At 41.9% G+C, this 9,586-nt stretch overlaps 1 protein-coding gene across 2 annotated transcripts in view; it reads right to left on the reverse strand.

The window, feature by feature from the left end:
• Window positions 1-9,586, reverse strand: part of C12H19orf12 (chromosome 12 C19orf12 homolog) — a 79,275-nt gene that overhangs the window by 33,697 nt on the left and 35,992 nt on the right. Inside the window, exon 1 of one of the 2 annotated variants that reach the window (XM_006121203.5) lies at window positions 561-581. The exons of the other annotated variant lie outside the window; for it this stretch is intronic. The gene's annotated coding sequence lies outside the window, so the exon portion shown is untranslated. Of the gene's footprint in view, window positions 1-560; window positions 582-9,586 lie in introns of those variants that run through there. 2 annotated transcript variants of the gene reach the window in all.

A 9,586-nucleotide genomic window follows, 5' to 3' on the forward strand; every position in this document is an offset into this window, starting at 1 on the left:
TCGACATGACAGTGTAGACGCAAAGGACAGTGTAGATACAATAATGCCTTCTGTCGACAGAACTCTGTCAAAAAAAGGCGTTATTCCTCGTAGAATGAGGTTTACAGACGTTGACAAGACTGCTGAGTTCTGTCGACGTTATGTCGACAGAACTTGGTGATAGTGTAGATGCAGGTATAGTTTTGTCGACAAAAGTCCATTTTTGTCGACAAAACTTTAGTTTAGACACACCATGAGTGATAAAAGTTTCTATAGCCTCAAACTCATGGAGGAAGTTTTATGTGCCAAATACCTACAATATGCTATTTTTCCATGCTAAATACCAATTTGCATGGAAAATATTATACCAAATGTTCCCCTTCTATGCATTCTGAGGAAGAGCACTGATCTATACAGCTATTTAAGGGTTGACACCGCTGAGTTGATTGACAGAGTTACAGTGAGGAGAATAGCACACTTGAAATGCTTTAATCCAGCAACCCTGGGAAACAGAGTATTCCAGATTAGAGATTTTGCTGGGCAATGTAGGGTCTGGTCATGGGTGGTGGGTGTTTACTTACCACTCTGTTCCCAGGTACAATTTGACTTTGCGCTTCCTGCTGCTCCCAGGCACTGCCCTTGGCAGGGAAAAGCCTCAGGGAAAGTAGCTCCATGCTCCAGCTGAGATTCAGCTGTACCTTTAACTTGTAAAACCAAGGTCACAGTTAAATAATGTTATAATTCAAATGTTAATAAATACACATATAGAACTCAGGGCTCAGACGGTCACATATGCAAAACAAAGCACAACAGGAACACCTACAGAAATGCACCCACTCTCAGAATACCCACAAAACCCTGGATTTTCCTTGCGAAGGAACATTTGTATTTGTACACCAGTTAATTGCACATGCAAACTGGCAATTATGCAAGAACCCAGTTTGTGCATGCAAATGAACATTGAACAAGAAATGGCACTTCTAAAACATTGGCCCATAAGACTTATTGGTAAAGGACAAGTAAGAGAGAATTAGGAAACATAAGGTAATTTATCAGCTGTATGCTGATAGTGGACTTCAATCATAGTCTTTTATAGTAGCATGCACCGGTCTACTGAATATTGAGAGAACTACATGACTATTCTTACAGCCCTGAAATTTAAAAGAACAATCATATTGCCTATGGGGAAATGAGAGAAACACCATTTGTCAGTCTTTTTCTTGTTTTTTCATTGCTTAAGTTGAAACTGAAGTTTAGTTTTGTCTCATTCAAATCTAGACAGACGGGGTGCCTTTATAAGTATCATAGAAGCAGCAGGAATTTAGATTTGTTTACTTGGAATTCAGTGGCAATAACAACAGCAGTTCATGGCAGCCCCATTGTGAGATAAAGCCTTTCCATAATCTCAAAGTGTTCAATGCAGCGTTCCTGGCTCTTACAAATGTACTTCATTTCTGTTCCTGCTGCATTGTCTTCCCTTTTCTCATGTCAATGCATTATATTATTTATTTTCCCAGTCCCACTTGTGGTATCTTTTCCCTCTCTCTACTCAAATACTACCACGTCATATTTAACAAAAAGAAAAGATGAAGAGTCAGGGCCATGCATTAGCAATCAAGTAGTTTGCCACATATTTTGGATATCAATACTTTATGTAACTATTGTAAGGGGAAAAGGTATCATTGTCAAGGATCTCTGCCCTTCTGCAGGGAGCATGGAAGAGAAATACCACTACTGCTAAGACTGTATTCTTTATTCAGCATCAGGATCCAATAGCCACAGGCTGTTTGTAGTAGAGTGTGCTAGCCCTCCAAAGAGCGTGTTTGTAACTAGGGCTCAGGCCTTTCAGATTAAGCGGAGGGGGAGGAGGAGTTGTTTCTAAGGGGATCATGTGACCAAGGGGAGCTATGTAACTGTGGGCACTGCTGGCTGGAGAAATTCTCCCTTAGATTTCCCCCATCCCAGTATTTCCCTGGGTATTTGTGAAGGACTTGCCATGGGCAGAACTTTCAGTCGTTCTCCATAGTTTCAGGCTCTCTTTAAAAAAAGAAATAATATATCTCTAACAGTTATGGTTGTGAAAAAAACACTTCACAACCTAATAGGAGTTTAGCTGATATAGGATACCTGCCTGAATTTGAAGAAAGCCTGAAACAGTAGTTCTTAGTTGTGAATTTCTTTGATCATTTCAGTGAGTTCTAACTCAGATGCTAATGAAGCTATCTTAAATGTTATATTGTTAACTATTGTATAAATATTAACCGTTTAATTGCTTGTCAAAGCATATAAGAAAGGAGAGAAGGAAGAAGATCTTTGCCAGTGTTTCCCAAAATGTGTGTAAGATTTGGAACGATGGAAGAATAGTCAGGAGAGAGATGCCATGAGATATGCATTAATTAGGATGAGTAGGTCTTCAACAACACATAACTAGAGAGCAGGGGGTATAGTTGGCGTCAATTCCATCAAGAGTGGCTTAGCTTTCAGAAGTTTGGGGTATACTGTGTACTGGGAAAAGGCTGCCCTTTAAATGCTCTGACTATGGGTCTCTGTTGGCCAGATGATGTAACTACCCTAAATGCATTCTCTTAAGGTTGCCAGATGGTTTCAACAAAAATACTGGACACACTTGACATTACATCACAATCTACATTCCATCTTATTTAGAAAATACTGGATATTTATATTTTCTCAATTTGTTTCCTGAACAGAAAGCTCAAATACTGGACTGTCCAGTTCAAAACCGGACACCTGGCAACCCTACATTCACTGAAAGGACCAAGCCCCAATAATAAGTGAGTTAGTGACCTCATCTGCAATCTGAGTGTTCCTACTTCCTCTTCTTCAATGCAGTGCATTTCTGAAATCTCAGGGTTCTAGGAATTTGACTGTGAATTTTCACAGGTACAGTGCACACTGGAACATCAATACAGGGAAAGCCTATAAGAAAAGGTGAGTGAAGAGTAGTGTCATAACATATAAGAATCACAGCCCTTCTTAAACAGAAGGCATCTTTTAAAAAAAAGTTACAACTGAGCTTCTACATGGCTTAAATTCTAGCATTGTCTCCTTTTTTTAAATCAAGAGCAACACCTTGTCTCAAACTCGGTACAATGCAGCAACCACATTAATGAAAACAGGAACTTATAGTTAAATTCCTGATTTCCATACTCAGGTGCCTATACATGTGGCCAGATTTTCGAGAAGTTCTGAGCATCTAGAACAGTGATGGGCAATGTAGGCTAGTGAGTGGGCCGCATGAGTGGCCCTGCTTCATCTCAGTGGGCCACAAGATTATTGTCACCAAGATGGTCTCCTGAAATAGGGCAGTTTTGCTAACTGAGCTTGTGTACCTAGAATTTGCAGCATGTGTCGATTGCCAATTGAACAATAGTAGCACTTTGATTAGATGCAGAGGGAGTGCATGGCTCTCCCAGATCATGCTGTGTGCATTCATCTGCCCTTGCTTTATGTGCATGTCACTGTAGGAATACCAGTAGGAAAAAACCGATTTGAACAGAAATGAGCAAAATCTGTCAACCCTGCATGTGGGCAATGGTAAACAAAATGTCTCATTGGCCACATAGAGAACCCCACAATCTGCAGGTTGCTCACTACTGACCTAGAAGCTCCCTTTGATGCTCACTTTTGAGAGGCTAAATAATATACCTCAAATGGCCCTATCATTAGTCAAGAGACAGCATAAATTAATAAAGATTGCCTATCTCCTAGAACGGACCTTGAAAGGCCATTGAGTCCAGTTCCTTGCCTTCACAGCAGGACCAAATGCCATCCCTGAGAAATGTTTGCCCCAAATGGCCTCTGCAAGGATTGAACTCACAAGGCTGGGTTTAACAGGCCAATGCTCAAACTACTGAGCTCTCTCTCTCTCCTCATTAGGAACTACTGAGGCCTACTGCAACCACAGAAAAGTCTCAGTGGCAATTCTTTTCCCCCTCATTTGGCAGCAGATATTCATCAGACTGTTGTCTGATTGAACAGAACTAAGTGATATATTACGTTTTGTGTATGAAGTGAATCCAAAGAACATCTGTCCCTTCCAGGCTCTCTGGGCACCTTTGTAGTATTAAGCGCAGAAGCAGTTTGTCTCATGAACTTGTTGGGTGATTTTGAAGAACACTATGAGAGTGCTAAATCATCCCACTTTTGCTGCTGATGCTATAAAAGGTTCTTTTTTGATCTCCTTCACACTCAGGTGATGGAATGCCGAGATGAGCAAAATCAGTTGTAGTGGCAAAAAAGATGAACAACTGGTGCAGAAGGTCACAAAACACTATTAATTGTTTTATGTCATCCAAATCTTGAAGGATGATCCAAAAATACATACAAGAATTTTGGAATAATAGTGCACAACACATCGCCACTAGCCAGAGGATGCTGTGCAATACACATAAAGCAATTTAAACTTTAATGGGGAGTGGAATTATCTTTTCTTTAAGTGCAAGTGAGAGAGAGAGAGAGAGAGAGAGAGAGAGAGGCAGGCAGGCCCACTGTTGAGGAAATATAAAAAAGTAAGCTTATGCCTAATGTCCTAGGAAAATAGTTGAATAATGCTTCAACCTTATGCAAAGATTGCTGCTTAAGGCTACCAAAGTCAATGAGATTAGTAGGCTGACCCTGGGTTCCATGCGGCATTTCAAAACAGCTGTGCTGCGTAGAGCCCATGGTTTGGCCCCGGGCTCCATGCAGTGCTGCCACTTGGAAGCACCCTCTTTTCTTCCTCCTACTTGCTGCCTCTTTCTGATAGAGGCAGCAAGATGGGAGAAACAACTAGTCAGCTATTGTGTTGACTATCCGATAAGCATTTGCTTATCGGATAGTCAACTAGTCATTTACAACCCTAATCCCGTCTTTTATGAAAACCTATTTGGGATGTTTTATATCTGCACTGGGAAGACAGGAACTCAGTTTTCCATATCTTGTTGAAAGACTCTTAGCCTGATGTGCCAGTTTTTACACCACCAAAGGATAAAAGGGTGAGATTCTGCTGTGATCAGAATAAACAAGGTTCTTTAATTTCCGTTAAACAGTAGATGTCTCCCTTTGCCTGTATTTGATCTGTGTATAAAATGGACATTAGGCTACATGTCTACAGCCAGCAATAGTTCTCTATTTTTCCAGCTAACATTCCCATCATGCCTTGTAGAAAAATCCACAGGGGAGGAAAGATAACACTGAGCAGAAATCCTGAGAATAGAGCCCCATGAAAGCAACAAATTATAAACTCTACTGAAGAGATTTTCTTCAGAAAGATCATAGGTCTCATGCTTTAGTCATGGCCTGTTCCTTTGCCAGCAGGTTTGGAGAGAGCGATCTGTGAGAGCTAAGTGATTTCTTTCAAGTAAGCTTCTCATGATGACTACAGAAAGCTAAAGGATTACAGTGCACAAACAATGGGAGAAAAGCTGCTTCAAATAATTCATCCAGACAATAGAGTGCCGTTATGGTAGCCATGCAAAATATGGAAGAAGATTTAAATGAAACGAGTGATATTTGTACACCTCTGAGGGCTCACGTGTGACAAATTTGGCAGCACTAATGTTTATAGCGCTTGTTGCTCCACCCCTTAAACAATGAGGCTAAACCCCATATGTACAGGAGTAGGTCGTGCACAAGCATTTTTGCTAATCACGTTGCATGCAAAAGCAGCAAGACAAAGGGAACTAGTAATGCTTATACTAGCACTGGGGAAATAATTAAGCATGAATGAAATATTGTATGTGGATTTTAAATAAATGTGAAGAGCTCTTGGAAACAATTGTGTTGTTTTCAGTTGTGCTGGGTTTTTCCCCTTGTTTCACAAAATAATTTGCATTTCATTTAAATAAGGAACATACATTATTGAATACTTTCTATTTTATTTACATAAAACAAAACACTCACTCATTTCCATTATTGTTTAGATAACCTGGCATCTGCAGAGCTTTTTGAAGGCCAAGTTTTCTCCCTCCCCAAATTACGACAGGCACCATGATGAGTACGGGGCATAGATAGACAGACAGAAATCCACCATAAGCCGTGCTGTACATATGTAGGCCAACATATTTCCGCAGACATAACAAAGACATGGAACCAGTTCACCGAGTCCCGCCATACTCTGCTTTGTGCCCGTGCAATTCCTGTATTGCTTGCAGTTGGTGTTGCTTGGTCCATTACGTAAACTAGCGCAGCCTCAGGGATTGTTATGCTGGCTAGAGGGTAGTGTGGTTTGGTTGTACCCCTCTTTTCCCCAGCTACATAAGCCCGAACCAGAATTGGAGGCAAAAGGCAGTGTCATAGGCAGGATCTGCCGAGGCAGCTATTATTTGGAGAAGTGTATGGGCCCTTACTCACTGAAGTGAACCAAATGGCCCAGATCAGGGTCAGTCTGTCCAGTTTTCATTAGAGCAGGCAAGCGCACTGTGACTTTAATTCAGCGTTTCTGTGTAGAAGTAACTTTTGGAAGGTCAGACTGGAGCCTACGATTAAGACAGCAGGGCTACGTCTAGACTGGCATGATTTTCTGGAAATGCTTTTAATGGAAAAGTTTTCCGTTAAAAGCATTTTCGGAAAAGAGCATCTAGATTGACACGGACACTTTTCCGCAAAAGCACTTTTTGCAGAAAAGCATCCGTGGCCAATCTAGAGGCACTTTTGCGCAAAAAAGCTCCGATTTCCATTTTCGCGATCAGGGCTTTTTTGCACAAAACAAATCTCAGCTGTCTATACTGGCCCTTTAGTGCAAAAGTTTTGCTCAAAAGGGACTTTTGCCTGAACGGGAGCAGAATAGTATTTCCGCAAAAAGCACTGATTTCTTACAGTAGGAAGTCAGTGCTTTTGCAGAAATTCAAGCGGCCAGTGTAGACAGCTGGCAAGTTTTTCCGGAAAAGCGGCTGATTTTCTGGAAAAACTGACCAGTCTAGACACAGCCCGGAGGTATAATCAAGAAGGTCCCCCTTCCCCATTCTGAGGCTTGGCCCAGGCTATTTAAACATAAAGTTCCACGAGAACAGATAGGGAATTAGAAGCCATGCAGAGTACTGTAGGGTCTCTCAGGTTCAGAAGATTCACCTGAACAGGCCCAGAGACTTCATTTGTGGACTTTAAGTTTAGGAGTTCTGAAGCAGGGTCCTGAAGTAAGAGACTTTCAAACTTTTGTTACACATTTTCCTTTCCTGACTCCGCATGAAAAGGAGCAATACTTGCCTTTTAGAGTTACCTTCAGGGATCTCCCTTTGTGGGAGCCTATATATGTTGGACTTCTCATCCTCTCTGACAACAAATAATAGATGATCTTTGGATCCTAAACATTCTCTCATTCCTCAACATGTGTGCCCTCCTTGCTCTATTGCCCACGTGTATTACTGATTCAAATTCATCTTTTGGGAAAGGCTCTTCATCTTCTCTCATCTTGATTGTTTTTAGCTTCCCTTTGTGACCTTCTCAACCTCTTCTTCTCCATCCACAAACACTCCACCAGCTCCCCATGTGTTTAAAACCCTGCATGGATTTGTTTCAAATAATCTCACAAGCCTTGTCCGTCTACTTCCTTCCCGGTTCCCATTGCTCTTACCTACCCTCTGTCCTTTCTCACCTCCTTGCCTTTCTCCGGAACAATGCTGAGCAATAACAATTCAACAATTCTTCATAAGCAGTACATTTACACAACTTAATCCCTCCCCCCTAAATTACTCTGATCCTGCCAAAGGTGAGTTCAATAGTACTTAAAACTTAAACATGTATCATACCCCTTTGCAGGATCCGATAGCTGTCTAAATACATGTTTAAGTTCCAAAGCACCTCTGAAAACCAGGCAATCTATTGAGGTATGAAAGGAGTTACATTGCCTAACTTTCGTTTAATATTTTATCTGCAATGCACTATAAGACAATAGAAATATATTAATCATTCTGGCTTCTGCCCCATGCAGAATCTTAAGTATTGGCCTCCTTCAAAATATGATAAGTATCTCACTTTCTCCTGATCCTCTCTATCCTAAGACTGAAACAAGGATCATCTTCCTCTTGTCACACAGCACTTGTGTGCTTTTCTCTGTTATCAGAATATGCCCAACATTTCAGATTTCACTTCAGAAAAGAAGGTGAAATCATTAACCAGATGCTCTATTTACAGAAGAGTACACTGGAGTTCTATAGTTTTCTAAATATAATCTTTTATTTTGCCATCCTAGAAAAAGAAGAATTCAAACATCTTTCCACAGTCATAGCTGAAGGAATCCCCTTATGTGACATAAGTCTTTCAGTGGGGTTGTATGCGTTGTTTCATCACAGATCAAGCTGAAATGATTGGGTCTACTTTATCATTCCTAGATATCACTAGGGTGTGCTATAGATCATGAAATTTCAGTTGCTGATCAGTTGTTGAAATTTCACTTGTTGATCACAGGCACTCTAGCTGCTATACTAAATATTTTAAATTAATTTCAAACATGAAAGCATGCACACCAAGCCAAGTACACATTTAAAACACCATTTAAAGCACTATAGAGAGGTAATAAAATAAAACTTGTTTAACAATTTAAAACTTTTTGCCACATGTGCTTGGAGAAACACAACCGTGTGTGGCTATAAAGTATTAGTGAAAGCTAGACAGATAATCAATAAATGTAAAATGCCTAAAAATAAAAAAAACCCTAAAAGCAGTGATCTAAATAGTGACTGAAAGATTGCAAAGGAATATGTCTAAGTCAGAAGCATAAACAATACGGGCTTTATTGTAGAAAACTTACTTTGGTTTGCATTCATATGGAGATTGACATCAAATAGGATTATTTATCTGAGAAAATGCTTGTACATTCATGCTCTAAACAGTAATCTATACAAGTGGTTCCCAATCTGTGGTCCACAATGATACTGTAGGGAGTCAGCGGAAAGTTGGGAGCTGAGAAGCTCCGTGCCGGCAGCCAGCAAGTCCTGCAGCTCAGGAAGCAGCGTGGGCTGACAGATGTGCAGGCTGCAGACACAGATATATTTTTTGGGGTGCCCGTAACATTTTAATGGATTGAAAATGGGTCCATATGCTCGAAAAGGTTGGGAGCCACTGATCTATACTATTATATAAGGAGAGGTGTCCGTCATGCTGTCTGTCACAGAGAACATTTTAGAAGACTTGAGAAGTTTCTAGAGACAGGCAGGCCCCCAGCTCCACCTACAGCCCTGCCCCTCTACTGAGGCCCTGCCCCCACCACGGGGAGGGGAGGAGGAGGAACAGTGCGCTAAGCATGCGTGTGCCCTCCCCACCCTGGGGAGGGGAAGAGCGCATGTGCACATGCCCCAGCATGCCTGGAGCAGCAGAGGAGGAAGAGGACGCACAGCACCCAACCCCTCCCCCTTGCCCCAGGAGCATCAGGGAGGGAGGAGGCCACAGGTGCCCCCCCCCCCGCACCACCACACGGGGAGGGGAAGAGTGCTCGCATGTGTGCTCCAGTATCCCCAGAGCAGCAGGGAGGAAAAAGACGCATGGCCCCAACCCCACCCCCCCACTCCTGGGAGCAGCAGGGAGGGAAGAGGCTGTACATCCCTCTAGGGAACAGCAGAGAGGGAGGAGGTCCCACGGTGTGAGCTGGTCCCAAGCCACCCTGGCCCCCGGA

Source organism: Pelodiscus sinensis, chromosome 12 (assembly GCF_052426305.1).
Source record: "Pelodiscus sinensis isolate ZL-2025 chromosome 12, ASM5242630v1, whole genome shotgun sequence".
Taxonomy (NCBI): Eukaryota; Metazoa; Chordata; order Testudines; family Trionychidae; genus Pelodiscus; species Pelodiscus sinensis.